Source organism: Ptychodera flava, chromosome 14, assembly GCF_041260155.1.
Source record: "Ptychodera flava strain L36383 chromosome 14, AS_Pfla_20210202, whole genome shotgun sequence".
Classification (NCBI taxonomy): domain Eukaryota; kingdom Metazoa; phylum Hemichordata; class Enteropneusta; family Ptychoderidae; genus Ptychodera; species Ptychodera flava.
Genome location: NC_091941.1, coordinates 24800514 through 24820115, shown reverse-complemented (window position 1 = coordinate 24820115; position 19602 = coordinate 24800514). Strand labels below are relative to the sequence as shown.

Below are 19602 nucleotides of genomic sequence, written 5' to 3'. Positions count from 1 at the left end.
AATCGTAAGCACTGAGAAGGCAAGTAGGTTTGACCAATAAAACATACACATAAGTTGACTTTACGATGCCTTGGACTACTCTCACCCCCTCGTGTGAGCAAGTTGTGGATTTAGAACTCACATTTTAATGGGCTTTCCTCAACCACCGTGGTCTGCTCTCCCCGTCATGTTAATACTACGAGACATCTCCAACGACCGTGTCAAGCAAAATTGATTTTTCATATGGACACTAATGGGGTTCAGCGTGCTTCGTGTCAATTATTGCATTAAAATCGACACTATATGATCATGATCACCAAATAATCGAAGGACAATCACGAAATCGCCAGTGTTGCGTTTTTTCCCCCTAAAAACGATTCACGTTTTTGAATCGTTAGTGTTGCGGTTTTACTTCTTGCTGTGACAAATTGCTTTCTCCTTTGAACTAGCGTCAAATGATTCATACGTTTGTTGTACTATGCGTTCAATTGACCGTTGAACGGTCATAGCTGGTTGTGATACCCCTTCGAGGCTTTCTCAGCAAAAATCATTCATCGTATCATAATGATATCTCGTTCGGATATGTACTAGTTTTCGAAATTGCTATTTTAGATATTGATGAATTATAGGGCTTATAGGAATTGCTTTATTGTTTGAGGTCCGCGGACAGAAAAATCCAAGCATGCATCCGTACACAGTAAAACACGATTTTCTTGCCTGCAAATCTGGTATTATAATACAAAATGGTTCCATTATGCCACCATCACTATTTTGTTTCTTTGTAAGTGATATAGAAATCGAAGTAAGTACAGTGTATTCGTTGCGTGTTTATATCTCTTGTATTAATATGATTTCATAACTCATTTGGCAGTGATCTCAAAAGTGTTAGACAAGAGATTATCGATATATTCAATCTATCTGAATATTGTGAAAAGTGGCGGTTGAAAGTTACGATGGTTGCATTGTTAAAAACGCGAAGGAACACTGAATAAGTCATATATGTATATGGTACTCAGACTGGCACGAAAATATAATACCTTTTAATAAATACATTTATTTAATCATATCAAGTAGTGGGCAGGCGAATGCAATAATGCATAGTTCGAGTAACTACCAAGCTAGTAAAGCCATGTTTGCCTCGAAACCCCATTCTCAAATGCAGGATATATTCCTCTGAAATATGCTATCGAAAGTTTAGATGATGTGATACAACCCGATTTCAAATGGCGTTGCCGAAACATGGGGATTCCACACACATTGGTTCGATTAAACAAATATATGTATCTCTTCTTTGCTGATCTTATGACGGAGAAGCTTCCACAAGTTAGTGAAAGTCTTCTCAATTAGCGATGCAAAGATAGCATTGATCCGCCGCTGTAAAGCCTTTTTTGTTTTAATATTTACATATTACAGAATAAAGTTACTAATTCATATCACAATAGTGCCTCATAATTTTGGAAGTACTGTTGATTTCCTCAGCACTATCGTCGCAATCGTTATCTTGGTGCATATATGGGTATGATATATCGGCAATTAAAAAGGGTTGGAATACACAGTGACCTTGAATTTATCAGCGCTTAAACTTGATAGTGCCATTTGCCAGAAACAATGTGAATGACTCATTCAAGAAAATCTTTCCCATTCGCATTATTGTCAAGTTTCCGTCTTTCGGGATCCACACTTGTTGCTATATATGTACCTCAGTTGATGTACATGAGCTTACATCATTTGGTGTAGTATGCGTTGTAAACACGTTTTCTTCACTACGATTTATTTTATACTTGGCAGAATCTCCTCTTAAAGGCGAACAGTGACGACTCAGGGGTAATACAATCTTCCAAGGGTATAATATAATGATATATATTTCCTAATGAAAACCTGGCGGAATGTCAATATTAACATTGATGTTGAAGACTATACCTTCGGTAGAATGCACCACGAGTTGCCATCTTTAGTCATGTCATTTTTCGATGATAGACCTTACCACATTTCATGGTATAGCGAACTAGGAGTTAAGTTATGCGGTTTATCAGGGGTTACATAAACCAGATGTGGGTACATGTATCTATGATAAGCGAGCGAGCGAGCGAGAAAGAGAGAGAGAGAGAGAGAGAGAGAGAGAGAGAGAGAGAGAGAGAGAGAGAGAGAGAGAGAGAGAGAGAGAGAGAGAGAGAGAGAGAGAGCGAGAGAGAGAGCGAGAGCGAGAGAGAGAGAGAATTCTTGTCCAAACAAACGGTATATTGGCCGAGAAGGGTATTAGCGAGTTCAGATGGATGTTTTAATCAGACCGTGGATTGTATTACGAACACACTGATATCACAACACGGTCACTAAAAAACAAACATATGCGGTCAGGTTTTCGTCAACACTATTCTGTTATGACTCTTACGATATTTGCGAGGACCGGCCCATAGGGATGGTAAAAAGAGGCAGACTATTGGTGACTCAGTCAACATGCGAACTTAAAACCGCTGGTTTAATGTACTGACAGACAAAAATATGACATCAAGAAACAAAATGACTGGAGAGAATCTCCTGGGCAGAACAGAACGGAGATATCACAGAGTATATAGTCGGCGAAGATCAAGAACTAACGAAAATTAATAGCAGATGTCTTTGTATCGTATAGGTAGCCTGGGATTATTGCGTTACACGACGACTGTAATTCCAGAAACCGGATTCTGACACGGTAAACTACCAACAGGTAATACTATAGTGTCTTACGTTTCAAAAAACGGCAGGTCTACGGGTTATCTGCTCTCCTTTGATTGGACTGGCGACAAAACAGAACAGCGGGTTTTGGAAAGCGCTTGCAAGGTTCGGCGATTCATCTGTGAGAAAAGAAGTTTTTGCGCAAATCCAAAACAGTATTATTTTGTTGTTCGACTCAAATTTCTCAATGTACGGAAACCGCTTCGGCATAAAGAAATTATCTTCAGCTTGTTTTCCGTCTTACTACTGTCCGCCAAATGATTGGACGGTTAGAAAGTCTGGCAAATAAACCCCATAGAAAATGGCTGCCAGAATACTAACTGCTAAATATTACCGCGTGCAGAAAATTGTAATAGTTTGCTGTATTTGAGTGGGTATTGTCGTGCTGTATTTTGAGAAGGTATTGTCGAATTCTTTTTTCCTTTTTTTGGGGGGGGCATGGGAGTTGAGAGATCAATACTTGGCGATTCATCAGCCATGTGTGCATCGCGATGCATTGAGTATATCCAGGGGAGATTTACATACAGTCTCAGCTACGCTTTCCTCAACGAATGTCTTAGTTTATGAAAGTCACATCCGCCCTGTACTGATATCCGACCGTGCAGGACCTTCGGAAATCCAAAACAGGCGCATCAGATGATACAAGCCCATTGCTGAATAGGGTTAACGTTCACATAAGTGGCTCTCAGAGGCAAATGACCGACGGAACCGACAGATAGCTGTGGTGTAAAATGGAGAGGAGAAAGAGACCAGTATGACAGTCAGGCAGATAGTAGGGGTGATAGGTGGGCTAATTGGCTATGGAAATAAGGAAAAGGAAGCCGGAGAAACTTAAAAGACATTGTATGGATTGATATTCTTGATTATAGACCTGACATAATGTCAATAGGGGGCGGTCATCATCATGTAATCTGTGTCGATCAATACCATTATAGTACTTTTGCTGAAAATACTTAAACGCAGAGTAAGTACATTAAACGCAGCTAGCTAGCAATATAGATAGATAAATAGATAGATAGATAGATAGATAGATAGATAGATAGATAGATAGATAGATAGATAGATAGATAGATAGATAGATAGATATAGTTAGACAGACAGACAGACAGACAGATAGATAGATAGATAGATAGATAGATAGATAGATAGATAGATAGATAGATAGATAGATACACATACATATATACATAGATTCACAGATACATAGATACATAGATACATAGATAGATAGATAGATAGATAGATAGATACATACATACATACATACATACATACATACATACATACATACATACATGCATGCATGCATGCATACATACATACATACATACATACACACACACATACATACATACATACATACATACATACATACATACATACATACATACATACATACATACATACATACATACATACATACATACATACATACATACATACATACATACATACATACATACATGCATGCATGCATGCATACATACATACATACGTACATACGTGTACAGAGCATATAATACATATTATACAGAGCATATAGTACACCAGACGACATATAAGTGAGAGAGAGAATTGCCAAGTAAAACTAGGTTAAGGACTCTCGGTGGCGATTTGACGTGCAGCAGACTTCGTTAGGGCTTTATCCCCTGGAGTATGTGCCATTTAATAGAAAACATCGCCAAGAGTTATTTACAGGGCTCTCTGCGAATGCGCGACGTCCTAATCTGACGGAAGGTACTTTTAGAAGTTGGACTCAGAGGCATTGGTGATTTTATTGTATTTGTCGAGGGGGTACTTTTACTAATAAAAGCCGCTCTCTTAATATTTCTGCGAACCTATTCTGTATGCAATCCGAGTGCGTGTTCTCCGGAGTGTTGGAGAAACCGGATCGCTTCAATGTACCTGTATATCATTATTCTGAACGCAACAACTCAATGATAATTACAACACAGTTGATGTACGCGAGGGTCATATATACATAATTTATATACACACACACACACACACACACACATATATATATATATATATATATATATATATATATATATATATATATATATATATATATATATATTCACTCACTGAAGAGTCAAGGGTTTTGATGATAGGGTTTTTATTAGGATCTTCGTAAAACCATAGCTTGATTTGAACAGATGGTACGTAACTATCAATAGCCCTACCCTTCGATTTTGATATGTATATCGACAACTGTGTTCTTTTTCTAGACATAGTTAGACGCCCTGCAGTTACCCGGACAATGCGGTTTTTAGGTTTATAATAAATACAGTCAGAATGTGTGAAGTTGAGTGGGCCTTAGATTTACACAGCAATCACGGTGTTGCACATATGCGTGTGAACTGTAAACAGAGCCCAATGCCTAAAACTGTAACCGGGCGACGGCATTTTTCACGGAGCACAAGTGCATTCTTGTCGTGTTGGTGGTAAAACTAACGGCCCAAAAGGGTCTATTGAAAATTGCTCTTTGCCAACAAGCACTTTTACAGTAAAAACGCACTTTTAACCTTAATTGTACTTAACAAGAGCCAGAATGTAATATAACAGATTGGCAATGTACTAGCGTTAACTCCAGGCTATAGTGTTTAGTCTTGCATACGCTCTCACAGATTTTAACAAATTGATCAATTACTGCAACATTCATATCACCACTTCGGCCTAGGAAGAATCCCATATTTCTCTATAGTGTCGATCGCTTACTTCTAATTGCGCTATAGGCCTACGTATCGTACCTTTGTAAGACTTTTAAGCTTAGTCATACATCTGGGTGAGTGCGGCAAAAAAATTAATCAAACACGCGTGCAAACTGACCTTCTCTGACCGTTTGAAGTCGATGGCGACGATGAAACGCTTAAACAAAACTCCGTGACGTGCGTGAGGGCCCGAGTTCATGCCAATGCAGAATGATGCCGCGAAAGGAAAAGCGCACTCGCCCCCAAAGGTATGGACGAACATCAACGAACATACCAGACCGAGCACAGATAAACGATACACTGGACTAATTGGGTGTATATTTGTTAAACACGTTCTCCCTTGGCAAGAATACTTCCGGCTACAAACCTAACGTGATGTAGATCCTCCCGATGAAAAAAATAAACGCACCATAACCTTACCATCCGACTTTCGAAATAAAAAAATTAAAACAAATTATCAAAATCAAAGATATTTGTTCAGGAAGATGAAGACAATTGCGTTTATTTAATTTTCTTTTGTCGACGCTCTTGACTAGCTATGACCTCCGACGAGGCAATGAACACCGAATACAGAAAGACGTCCAGACTAAGCCTCAGTTACTCGATGAGGAAATGGTGAATGATTTGAAACGTACACCATGTATGTAATTGACAAGTCAACGCTCGCTTTCAATGCAGTCGAACAATTTACTTTTGTTCCGGTGCATATTTGTGGGAGTTTGGACTCGCTGCGGAGAACATTTTCGCTGTTCGAGGGAAGAAAAAAAAATACAGCTAAGAGCTCTCCGAACTAATGGGCGAGCTAACACTAATGGCATGTCTACTTCTCTTCAATTCGTGTGTTCCGGAAAGCCACAGTTTGCTATATCAAAAGATATTTAAAACATCACTCACTGATCTCGGCGATCAAATAAATGCCAGATGTTTGAAAGGGAAACGTCGCATATACAAGCTTAGTTCTGAATCCCCGTTTGATCCCCACTTTTCATTCGAGGAGTTTCGTGGCTGGCACTAATTGGTCTTAAACTATTTAATTGGGGTAATGGTATTGAGAATAAGGGTGGGACCTGTGGGAAGCATGCGAGTGTAGAACTTTTATTGATTTAAAAAGACAGAGAGCATTGAATGTGGATTTTCTTTTTCTCTTCGCCAGAGATGACAGATTGGTTAGATGGCGAACTTCGATACGTGCGCAGTGCCTGTTATCGATACATTAATCCGCCGAGTGCGTGTGGAAGAAACAAACATTACAGAAGGTTAGACCCGATAACGCGCTCGCGTGGCGTTGACCAGACATTTCGCTACAGAAATAGCTGAGCCAATCAACATACCTGAAGGTTGTCCGATGAAGCCTGCAAGGACGTTAAACAAATATTGGCTGAATCCTAACCATCAGTCTGGGGATTTTGTTTTGCCTGACATCCATTCATGACTTACGATTCCGAGGAGACCAAAACTTGCCAAGCATTTTGTCTTCCCCTCCGTTGGGCTTAGAGTGAGTAGCTGAGTTCAGGCAATCCAAAAGTACACATGATACTGGCGGTTCAAACTTTTTATGAGTGTTTTTTTTTCTGTCGAGGTGAGGGATGTTAAAAGTATACATGATATTGATAGTTCAAGCCTTTTAAGTATTTTTCTCGGTCGGATCACGTAGAGTAAAGAATGAACTTGACATTCTAAGTCTTTCAATATTGTTTCCAGAACGGCTGTATCATTTCTTGGCAATAACTGATAATTATTAAACCGTTCCTATGGCTAAAATAATACGTTTTGTTTCAAACCGAGTGGAAAATTGGGAAAATTCTCTCGGCAGTATTGACTAAGGAACATCTCAGATCTGCATTCGAGATACGATGACTTGAAAATGGTGCATCTGCGACGTCACATTCAAAGTACTTTCAGCTACACTGAACTCCGAATGCAATAACCGAGGAAGTCACAAGGGGTAGTATTGTGTGTATACTACACATTCTTTTAAAATACCAAGGATATCTCCTTTCTAGAATGACAATGTCCCACCTATGAAACGGTGACAGAAAGTTCGCAAAAGGTTACCCCGAAAACACGCTTTATTTTTAACTTTGTAGGGTAAAACTGAACAACACTGGGTCCCTGCTGAGCTGTAGGTACAATGTAACATCATCTTAGGGCGTATTTTATATGATCGCCATCAAAAGCACCGTCGGACAGGGACTGATTTCTGACGTAAGGATACCTATTGCTCTCAAGGTGTTCTATTTGAAATGTTTGAACAAAAACTATTAGTTCATCAAGTTGTACAAGTGGGAAGTACCCATGTATACTATAAAAACTGTGAGAAAGGCGTCCCTCTAATATTCTTGGTATGATGACCTTTTTCCAAATAAAATTTCAAAGCACCTTAGGAGCCATTATCTGCTAAAGTTAACTGTTTCGTTTTCTCTAAATTAAGTTCCCGACGGATGCAATCTCTAAGAATCTGTAAATCTGCAACTTAAAATGAGGGATGGTTACCGGGCTGTTATTATGGAGACGTGGTGTGTACTGTGTATCTAGTTCACCGCTAGAACTTCTCCACTGTTCTACAGCCAATGAATTGAAGGGGCTCTTCCCACTTGTTTTCTGATGCGTTCTCTGTCGTGTCCCATCTTAATATTACAGTCAGTTAACAGCTTATAATGACGTCCATGATGGGCCATGATAGGACTCGTAAGTTACTTAGAGGGCAGTAATTCGCGGGAACAAACTTCAATTGCCATTTTGCCCCCGTCAGTCTCACTCAGAAACCGTCGTAAGTATACCAATGAAGAGAACAGAGGGACCGAGCAAATTATTTTCATTTGTGCCCAGGCAAGGGACAAATTACGGAGACGATTACCCAAAAGCCGGGTCCTCTGTAATTTAGTCAATGGAATGGGAATAATTGATTTTTCAAGGGCCCTGGGTGTACGTCAAGAATAATTTCACGAACATGGTCGAGGTAGTCTTAATTGGATTTACAATGCCACACTGGGTATAGTTCTATTAAGATGCATCAGATGAGTTGACGCAATATCCTACGTGTACGGCGCTTTCATTTCAGCAACCGTAACCACGTCGTGCCGGGACGACGGTGGAATCCGAAGTAGGACGAACGTTCTGAGAATGAAGGGCCGGATCTTTTGCCAGCATCTGCCGCAACTGTACATGCCCCTTTTGTCTGCCATCAGCGCCTTCTTTCCTGTTTTCGTTCGGAGAGAATGCCCATGTGGTGCGACGACACACCGATGAAGATATTGACGCAATACAAAGAAACTGGGACATTGTGAACGGCGACATGCCGTTTGACCCTGTTCTTTTCGGCTGGGTGGAATCTGTAAGTTTAACTTAAATTCGCTTAAGTTGACAGGGGAAGTAGGGCAGAGAAAAGTACACCTACTTTGTGTAGTGGAATGACAAGCTCCGAACGAGTTTTAAATAAACCACGCTATCTTTTTATTTTCCACGCTGCTGAATCATTCATATCAACAGCGGTGTTTTAATTGGGAGAATGGCCATGGCATGGGATTAAAATTCTAATGCGAGAAAAAAAGAACATTAAAAGTGCGATATGTTTGCGAGAAAACCTGCCGGGGGCGGCGTCCACTGGAGATATAGGTGTGCTAATCGCCATGGAACTGAGGTATGCTCGGATTTTTTTAGTGCGCATGGTCACACGCGGCGGCTGTCGACGGTGGATGACGAAGGTCGAGGAGGATTGCCATCATTATTCCCACTTATTCCTTGTTACACTGACCTCACAGGTGTATTTTATGAACTTTAATCTATTAAGTTGATAAATCTGACAGAAATAGCTTGATATCAGGTAAATAAATGATATCAATTCACCACAAAATCTCAGTAAATCCCTCCGCAAATTGGAAGAAGATCCACTCGCTCTCATTTTTTTTTCATTTCAAGAAATCTCTCATATTACCTTCCGTGGATCTCTCAAATGCACTTGCAATTATACAATATTGGAGTTGTAAAGCATCGCAATAAAAAGACACACCAGGAAACAGGAAAATGTTATTGTAATAACATTTCCAAAACCTATCTGCTGGCTTCATCCATTTCTATAGACGCCATTCTTCCAGATGGTTGACTTTTACGGGAGACTCCAATTAAAATAATTCCGCGGATTGTACACCCTGCAGTCGGCTCCTTTTGGTCCGGTCATATCTTGGACACATATGGGCTCTTCAAATCGTGCCGCTATGGAGGGCAACCCTGACCGTTTACCGTTACGATCGCTTCCTTCGCCGGGTAGCATTATGATGAACGGTGTGGGCTACACGTATAATTTGAACGAGTTTTTGCCGGACAATAGCGAGGTCATTCTACTTTTAATGACTCTCCTAACACCGAAATTAGAAGCACCTGATTTCTTTTAGGGTAATTGGGATTTAAAGAAATATCCTTAGCCGGCCTTGGTCCACTTTTCATGTTGTCAACACTGGGCGAGGCAAATTAGGTAAATTTGAAAGACAAAAATGTTTGAATCTTTCGAGTATAATAATTTTGTTCTGCGATAATCGATACGGTAGATTTTTTTTTGCGACGTCGCGCTACCCTGGTTATGCCCATGTATAAAATGTGTGTGTGTTTACCCTCGATGTGAACGTGGTGAAGTTCGTGCCAGGCACAAAGACATGTATTTCAGACTATTGCTGTTTTCGTAGAGGTATGAATGACACAATTTTTGTGTGTGTTGGATTGCTTTTAATTGGACACTTCTCGCGGGATGCACACACGAATGGGTGCACTTTTTTTGTAAAGATACTCTCCCACTGGGATATTTTCAAGATCATGCCCTTTGTAACTTGCGTTCTCTGTAAACTTGCCCTGAGTGAAAACCTTGCGGGGAATAGGTGTTCACAGTCCGTTATTTCCTTGAAGCGAAAAATCAACGTTGAGTCTTCGCCACTTCTCTTCAACTTTGTGTTTATCCCATGCTTGGGATCTTTGAATGTTGCTCACGTTCAGGTAGCACTGACTCGGGGCAAGATATTGAACACTCAAATATTTACAATACTATTTTTGGCCTACCTCTTGTAGGGGTTATTTTAATGAAATAAATAATACTTTTCATTGGCTTAGTTTTGTGGAAACTAACAATTTATTTTTTTCTCGATAGAGTTAACACGGGGATGGTTGCCAGTTTGAATGCAAGGTGTCGGTAAATATCGGAATGGTTTAAACTTTCCGACGGAAAGTTCGAGAAAATTGTACCATTAAAGTCTTTCAATTTCAAGGTGAGATGCATCCATAGTTCATTTTGGTTTGCTTTGTAGATGTCTGATATTATTTTGGAACGTACACAGCATAGTAAAAACTAGTAGACTAAGTACTAAAACACGAATTTACGGTGATGTTACATATCAAAGACACACGAAAATTCGGGAAGAAGATCATCTATTCTCAGTTTCCTAAAGGGAGATCGCGTTCCTTATTACCTGTCTTCTAGATCAGGTTTAAGAAAACCTTCTGCTTGTAGCGGTCGCTGGATATCGAGGTTTTTCGTTATTAACGAGGTCTTCAGATTTGCTATCGGATTACCAGCAGACCTGATCGATATTGGCACGCACACACACGCCTTCCTCGCCGGAGAGACAGTCTTAATCGTCCACAGCGTTCTCTTTAGCGTTTGAATCTCCGTTAGTTGTAAATTTTAATGTATTTCCCAGTGCTGGTGTTCTATTTGTGAGCTACGGCGTCTTCCTTTCTGTTTCAAAAACCATGTGGCAATATTCATTATAACTATCGATATAAGCTGTATGTGTGGATCACCCAATTGTGAGTGGTCTATCTAGCTATCTATCTAGCAAATTTGTATAGCACCAAATTTCCAATCAAAGATAAACAATGCTCAGTGGCGCTTAGATGATGGCTGCCTGCAGAGTCGCACGGCTCGTGATTTTTATTGCTTTTTTAACGGGCTTCTGTATTGTTCCTGCTTTAATCCTCTGTCATCACCCTGGTGAAGTAACTGCCGAGTTGGCTGAACGCAATTTCGAACAGTTTTCAAGAGATTTTCACCAGTTTCCGTGCTTTGGACTTTTATTCTTGGATCGCTCTGTTTCAATTTCCAAGATGGCGCCACAGAGACAGTACAATAGAGAAGAATTGCTATCCCTGCGGTATGTTGTTCCACCAACTCAACAATTTACTGCAGCCAGGACGGCTATTAATCGACTAAGACGATTTACTAATAGAAGAAGAATGAGAGGGAAAAGATCAGGAAGAAGTCGTAATAAGATCAGTGTTGTGATGAACATTTTCCCGCGTCACCAAAATTACGTATTCAGAGAATGTTCACCCATTGCTGCAAATCCATCGAATCTGGTGCAGGTGAAGAGAATTTCAAAGTTTTCTTCCAAACGCCATTGTCTTGTATACTGTGGAATGCTCGTTCTGTTGATAAGAAGCTTCCCGTTGTTGCAGATTTTATCCTCCAAAACAACACTGATGTTTTCATAGTTACAGAAACTTGTTTAGCGCAGTTGACAACACTGTAAAAGCTCGGTTTTCCTCAACACTTGACGGATATAATATCTATCAAATACCAAGAGCTCGTCGTAAAGGAGGTGGTACAGCGATCATTGTGAAGTCGAATCTCAAAGTTATCCTGAATAAGACTCCTGCTTTTAAAACATTCGAAGTGCTTGACGCAAATGTAAGTCTACTATCAGTAATGGTTCATCTTGTTGTCGTCTATCGTCCTCCATGGTCTAGCTGCAAATCAACAATGTCAGATTTCCTCACTGAATTTTCATCGTTTTTGGAAGGTGTCATCCACGCCAAAGGTTATCTGATCATAGCTGGAGATTTCAATATCCATGTTGACAATTCTGTTGATCATGATGTTAGGAAATTTATCGGTCCCCTCAATTCTTTCGGATTGAAACAGAATGTCTGTTTTCCAACACATAGCAGAGGCCATACCCTGGATCTTGTTATCACTAGAGATTCCGATACATATATTTCCTGTGTATCTAACGACTGGCATCTACCTTCCGATCATTCATCTCTACACTTTGACATAATGGTGAACAAACCTCCGGCATCAATAGTCAAGCGTAATTCAAGGCCACTCAACACTGTGAATATTACGACACTTCAAGAGGAACTTTCAGTTTTATTTTCAGATTTACCATCGAATGATACTAGTGCCAGTTTCCTTGCGTCCAATTACGACACTCTCCTTAGATCTGTCATCAACAAACTTGCTCCTCAGGTTACTAAAATTCGCTATGATAAGCATCGAGCCCGTGGTATACAGTTCAACTAATGGAAGAAAGAAAACAACTTCGTCGATTGGAAAGACACTGGAAAACAACAGGACTTGTTATACATTGGGAAATTTCAAAGCGACTCGTTGTGATTATGTAAAGTTGTTGAAAGAAGCGCATGCTGCATACCACCGTAATCGAATTGAGAGTGCTGATCAACGGTCCCTTTTTAATATCATTGACAGCATCATCGGGAGTAAGAACGCCACAACAGGAATTTTTCCGGACTCTGAACTTTCCAATTTACCAGATGCTTTTGCTAACTTTTTTCGTTCCAAAATTGAAAAACTGCGTTCACATTTACCGGTTGTTACTTCATTTGATTGCCAAAGTGTAAATCATTCATTCTCACTTTTCTCTCCAGTTACAATCGAGTTGGTGTCAAAGCTCATTAACACCATGCCAACAAAGACTTCTATGATGGATCCAATTCCTGCCACATTCTTAAAGCAGTGTTGTGACCAGGTGGCACCAGCTGTTTGTCAAATTGTAAACAAGTCTTTACTCTCTGGTGAATTTCCAGGTTCCTGTAAACATGCTATTGTTCGTCCATTACTCAAAAAGGCAAATCTGGACCCAAATATTCTCAGTAATTATCGCCCTGTGTCAAATTTAACCTTTCTGTCAAAACTAATTGAGCGCGTCGTTTCCACTCAATTGAACGCATACCTACATAATAACAAGTTGTTCGCCAAGTGTCAGTCTGCCTATAGGGCGGGTTACAGCACAGAAACTGCCCTCATTAGAGTGCAGAATGACATACTACGCTCTTTAGATAAACGTAAAGATGTAATTTTGATTTTACTCGACCTTTCTTCTGCTTTCGATACGATTGACCATGCCATTCTGTTACACAGGCTGCGTCATCGGTTTGGCATCACAGGTGTTGTTTTTGACTGGTTCAATTCTTACATTACGGGGCGTACACAGTCTGTTTGCGTCAAGTCAATCCTGTCGGAAGAACAGGCGTTGTTTTGTGGTGTTCCTCAGGGTTCGTTCCTTGGACCAATTCTCTTTAGTCTCTATGTGGCACCCCTGGAGGACATTATTAACAAATATGATTTAGATTACATGATGTATGCTGACGACACCCAATCCTATATTACATGCGACGGTAACCAGGTTCCCATTGCCACGATCGAGTCGTGTTTAGACGAGATTCGGGGATGGATGAGGGTCAATATGCTTGCACTCAATGACGGTAAGACAGAGGTTGTACATTTTTCCTCGAAATTTGGGATTGAGGGAACTGTCCCTCGTTGTAATTTTCGGATTGGTGATGTCAGTGTATATCCATCTGAATCAGTTCGCAATCTAGGTGTTACAATGGACTCTGCCTGCACCATGTCAGACCATGTTACAAATATTTGTAGATCAGCATCACATGCGATTTGGAGGTTAGGAAAGATTCGTGATCTTCTCGACCAACGTACCACGGAGAAACTTGTTCATGCCTTCATTACATCACGTTTGGATTACTGCAACAGTCTTCTTTTGGTCTTCCGAATTTTGAAATACGTAAACTCCAGGCTATTCAAAATTCAGCCGCCCGGCTTGTTAGCAGAAAGAAGAAAAGGGACCACATAACACCAGTACTACAAAATTTACATTGGCTTCCAGTCCAGAAACGAATTGATTTTAAAATTCTTTGTTTCACTTACAAAATTCTAACAGGCCAAGCCCCCGACTATCTAGCAGAAATGCTTACAGTACGTCATACTGGTCGTACACTTAGGTCCCAGTCTAGTGGTGCGATCATTTTGCATCAGCCTGTTTGCAACACGGCTTTTATGGCAATAGAGCCTTTTCTGTATGTGCTCCCCATTTGTGGAATGCTTACCATTTGAGATAAGGCTTGCTAATTCTTTTAACAATTTTAGAAGTCAGTTAAAAACTTATCTTTTTAGATCATTTTATTCCTAGACACTTTTGAAAATTTTACCTCTTTGCATTTTATTGGTGTTTTCTCGTAATTTTTATTTATAATTTACCTCTTTTTAGTGTTGTGTAAAGCGCATTGAGATTTTTAAAATGTAATGCGCTCTATAAGAAATAAATATTATTATTATTATTATTATTAGAGTTACAATTAAAATGCTCTCTGGAATATGTAAGTTTTTAAGCGTCTTTTTTGAAAATATTGACATTAGGAGAGGTTTTCATGTCCAGGGTTTAAGAGTTCCAAAGGACAGGAGCTGCTGCAGAGAAGGAGCGGCGACCATAGATAGTAAGATTCCATCTTGGTGTGTGCAGAAGACATTTATCAGATGAACGAAGAACACGTGATGAGGCAAAAGGTGTCATCAAATTCCTGTTGTTGACTACTGAATTTAAGTCAAGATGCATTTTGTCAACAAGAACATCAGATACTGCATGGCATACATTGCACTGGCTAATATTTTATACGTCAACTTCTTGAGCGAGAAGAATAGGGAAAATGCATTTTGTTCACTAAAACAAGAAAAAATCTAAATAAATTTAAATATTATCAGAACGTATAGAGCCATTTTCCTTTTATGCTATCATCGACTCAAAGAATAGCCCAAGTGAGTGCAGCATTTGATAACGTCGACACTGTTCATGCATGAACGCATTTTTAAATGTTCAAGTCGTGATAATCACAGCACATTGCCAGTGGTTCACCACGGACAGGCACGACAACGTAACGTCGTTGTAAACATGTGGTGGCGCACTCCTATACAATCTCGACGCGTACGACACAGCGTTTTACCAGTTTTAAGTGATTCTAAATTGAGCAAAACCGACAAGTACTTTGAACAGAGGGTGTTCAAACATTTTTCAAATAGTTGGCGAATTGTGATTGATGGGGATAATATAAAAGAGGTGCATTCCTATTCGCGGATGAGAAATTTATGATCATGGGAAAATAACTTGCCGCATTTATTGAATACCTTACCAATTTGTCTTGTGTCAGGCTATGAATGAACATATTCGACAAAGGTGACCATATTCCATCTAAACTATAAGTCGACAACCCCTAGGGAGGGGGTTGCTATCAGGGGCTATATAAATGTATCGATCAATCATTATTTCATTAAATCGAACTTACTTTCTGAAATGTCATACGCAAATATGTTGCAAAGTTCCACTTGCGTCACAACGGGGTGAGTGTTGGGGAGGAGGGAAGTAATCTTTCAATGGATGTGTGATTCTGGAGAGATGAAGCTAAGAATATTATTTAGAAACAGTTTATGGTGTTAATTTAACTTAGGGGGTTTAAATAAACTTTAGGTCTTGAAAAGCCGGTCGGTTAGAGAACGCAAAAGTAAGAGTAAATGACACTGTTACAGCTGAGCGGAACATCCTTGATCGTAACGTCTTCATGGGCATGCGCACATGAATATTGGAATTTGATGGATAAAGTTGCGACAGGGATGTCACTGGCTCGAGTCAGGTACCAGTGCAAACACTCAGAGACTGAAACCTAGATGATTAGTTTTACACTAGCCACAATTTTTGAAGAAGTGTGGAGAAGGAGGCTTGGAGTTAGGGAGACTAATCCACCTCCTTTATTTGGCTGATCACCAAGTAATGAGAAAATTGGCGGGAAATTACGACAGTAAAAGTAGTTCAGCGACTGGAAGAAATAACGTAAATAGTGGCTCATTCCCCCCCCCCCATTTATAAACCTTTTTTTCTCCATTTTTGTATGATTTTATTATGCTGTACCTTAGTTTTTTCGAAGAACGACAAAAGACTATAATTCTCCTGTACGTGGCAGAAAATGTCTTTCTTGCAGTTAATTACGTTACTTCCTATTGAGCATAACTACTGGTTCGGTGTATTTCGTTTTCAAAGCTTGAAGAGTATTGAAAACAAGTTAAATTTTAACTCAGTAAAAGGTCTGAAAAACAACTGATATAAAAAGTAACGGGAACACTTCATCTAAATGAGGGACACGCCCAGCCGGACTCTCAACCGTAAAGGTATAAAAAAAAGGCAGCCGATGGCCGTGTCTTTGAATGTTTCGAATTGTCACAATATTTTACAGTCATTTCCGTGGCTGCATTTCGAGAGGCAATCACGGCTGGGGCGACTCTAAAGATTGATGAGGGAGGGGTGGCATAAATCTTGTCACCGTACAAAAATACCCACTCACACGCCATTAAATGAAGAAAGTTTGCTGTCAATTTTCCAGGAAAGTCGTTACGTTGACATGGCACAAAACCATCGGCATGTTTATGACGTTGTCACCTTTCACGTGGCAATTGGAATGAATGCAGATGTGCGATTACGGCGGTTGCGTTTAATAACTTTACTATTTAAGGTAGAATGCGCCTCGGGGACAGCTAATTCGGACTCTAATTTTTTTTTATAATTCTTTTCTGATCAGTTATTCTACCACTTTTGGAGGGATTATTTTGAAGCTTCGCCTTCTTAGTTTTGTGAAAATAAAAAACAATATTTATTCATAGAGATAAAACAGGAATGGCGGTAATTTTGAATTCCAAATCGGTAAATATCGTTAGTACCAAAATTTACACGGTGACCTCTAATTCTTATTTCTTTTATTTAGTGAGATTATGGTACAAGTATTCCTTGGGAAGGTTTGAGAAAAGTTTAAGTCTTTCAGTTTCGCGAACTACCTTTTCAGACGTCCTTGCCTTCGATAGTCATCATCAAGACTACTCCGGAGAACAGAATCATTGGAGAAGGGACTCCGCTGAATAAGAGCTTCCACTGAAATCTATAGCGTAGAATGTTAATTTTCGCAGGTATTGAAATCGATTCAGTCGAATGTAATATTTCATATGTTATTATTGCTTGAAGAAGGACTGTAAACTCTGAATGGTTTTTATTTTCGTAGAGACCACGAGGGACTTACGCTCACCTTGAGATTGGGGTTGGGGTAGTGTATTCAGCTTGTGAACCCATCCGTGTTGAGTCCAGGCGCGCATCTCTTGTCGTTTTCCCCGCTATCGTCGGAATGATAACTGCCCGGATCCTAAAATCAAGCGCTGTAAACATGTTTACATCCAATGGCTGTTTGCGGACTGTGTAGAATCCAAGACCCTGGAGCTCCGGGGTCTGCGGTAAAACGTTCCCGTATCGTGTCACGATCTAGCAAGATTTATGTTAATGTGATATTTGATAAGAAATATGTCTAAAAAATGGAAGGCAAAGCAATTAATCGTGCAATTTTAGTTCCAACTTATGTCCTATTAAAAATGTTATTTATGATAGTTTGTTTTTTGGCTAAAGTTACCGTAGGGAGACAAAACATGGCATTCGGACAGATGACGTCATGAGACGACAGTTACAAGCCTTGTGTAGCCTTTCCTTGCTTAGTATCGGTCGGCGAAGGGTCAAAACGTGCCGCACTTATTTTCGGAGCCTGCCACTAGTTCTCTAAAAGTTATCGGTGCGGCAAAATGATAATGAGTGTATTATTGACCAAACAGCTTTTGCAAGGACTCGCCATGTATGCAGGCTATGTAGATGACATGTACATTCAAGCATGACTTTAAGGGGGAGAATTTCAATCCCAGAATTCAGCATGCCGATGAACTTACTTCTTTTACTGTTGTCTTACACTTTTAAAAGAGGTTTAAACTAACATTCTCCATGTTTTTGTGTGCACAGCTGACGACTGACAACATTCTGAATTCGTTCCTGGCCACAAGCTAGATTTTTCTATAATACGAAAGCATGCAATTTTCATTTTTTTTATTCCGAAACAAAATATGGCGGTATAAGCAAGGATATCAGTGTTAGCATATGCCGGACTTCGCTGATTTGCGTTCATTTGTAACTTAAAGTGAAGGTTCCCACGAACATATCGTGCAATTCAGTGACCCCCTCCGTGCTCTCAGTTCCTGAATAAACACTGACGCTTTACGGTGCCTTTTATTACCTGACTGTATGCTGTTTCTTTTTTAGTGGTGGAAAGCGTCATAAGTATGGTCCATTATGACGGACAGAAATAGCATTTTTGTCTCAGTTCAAAGCACACAGTGATGAGTGAATTTACACGTCGATTGAGGTCGCATCACCCCACATTGCCCGAAACATTTTGATGACTTGCGCAAGCTTCCTTTGTTTCCGCATACAATCGTGTAATTGTATCAAGAATGAATGGAATCTTTATGTATCTTCATAATCTTTTTCTCTGACAATTTGTAATCAAGATTACACTGCGACGATCGAGAACAATGCGCACAGACATGCTATTGAAGAGAAAATGGGGAGCTGATTTCTATGCTGTATACAGACGCGCCGCAAAAACCAATATTAAAGCGACAGTAGATCATTTACGTGTCCATGCATCGTCTACGTTTTGCGCGACGGTAATTGGGTACGCCACGAGAGCCTGGTTACCGAACGTCTTCAGCAGTATGCGATACAGGTACACGAATTCTTCACCACGTATGTTTCACTCAGTTCTTCCCCCGCCGTGCAACGATAGTACGTTTTACGTCAAACTGTCATCCATGGGCTCCCTGTTTTATCTCAATAATACTGCAAGACCAATTTAAAGATGTCAGCTGTTGACATGCTGCCACGGGGGAAATTTCATTTTAACTTCGATTAATAAACGCAATATCTGCGCGATAATAGTAAAGCGGCAGTTTGAGTGTGCCTAGCAACGGATCTTGTGAGCCCTGTGGGTTAACTGTTTGAAAGTACTGAAAGCATGAACCGTTGGTTTTTCGTTCGCTCAACTACATGTGTGGCATCGCGTCTGGAATAGAATTACATGGCATAAGCAAGTTTCCTAGGAAATTTCATATTCCTATTCCTTGATATAGGCGTAATTGACCAAATTCTACCGGTCACTGTCATCCATATGCAAATTGGATACCCGAACTCTCTCCTAGTCTTTTAGTTCATCTCTTTGTTCATTATTTTGAGCAAGAGGTTTGATTTCCAGTGCGAGGTTGTGATAA

At 40.0% G+C, this 19602-nt stretch overlaps 1 protein-coding gene across 2 annotated transcripts in view; it reads right to left on the bottom strand.

The window, feature by feature from the left end:
* Positions 1 to 19602, bottom strand: part of LOC139149883 (muscarinic acetylcholine receptor M1-like) — a 173555-nt gene that overhangs the window by 106717 nt on the left and 47236 nt on the right. The window lies entirely within an intron of this gene.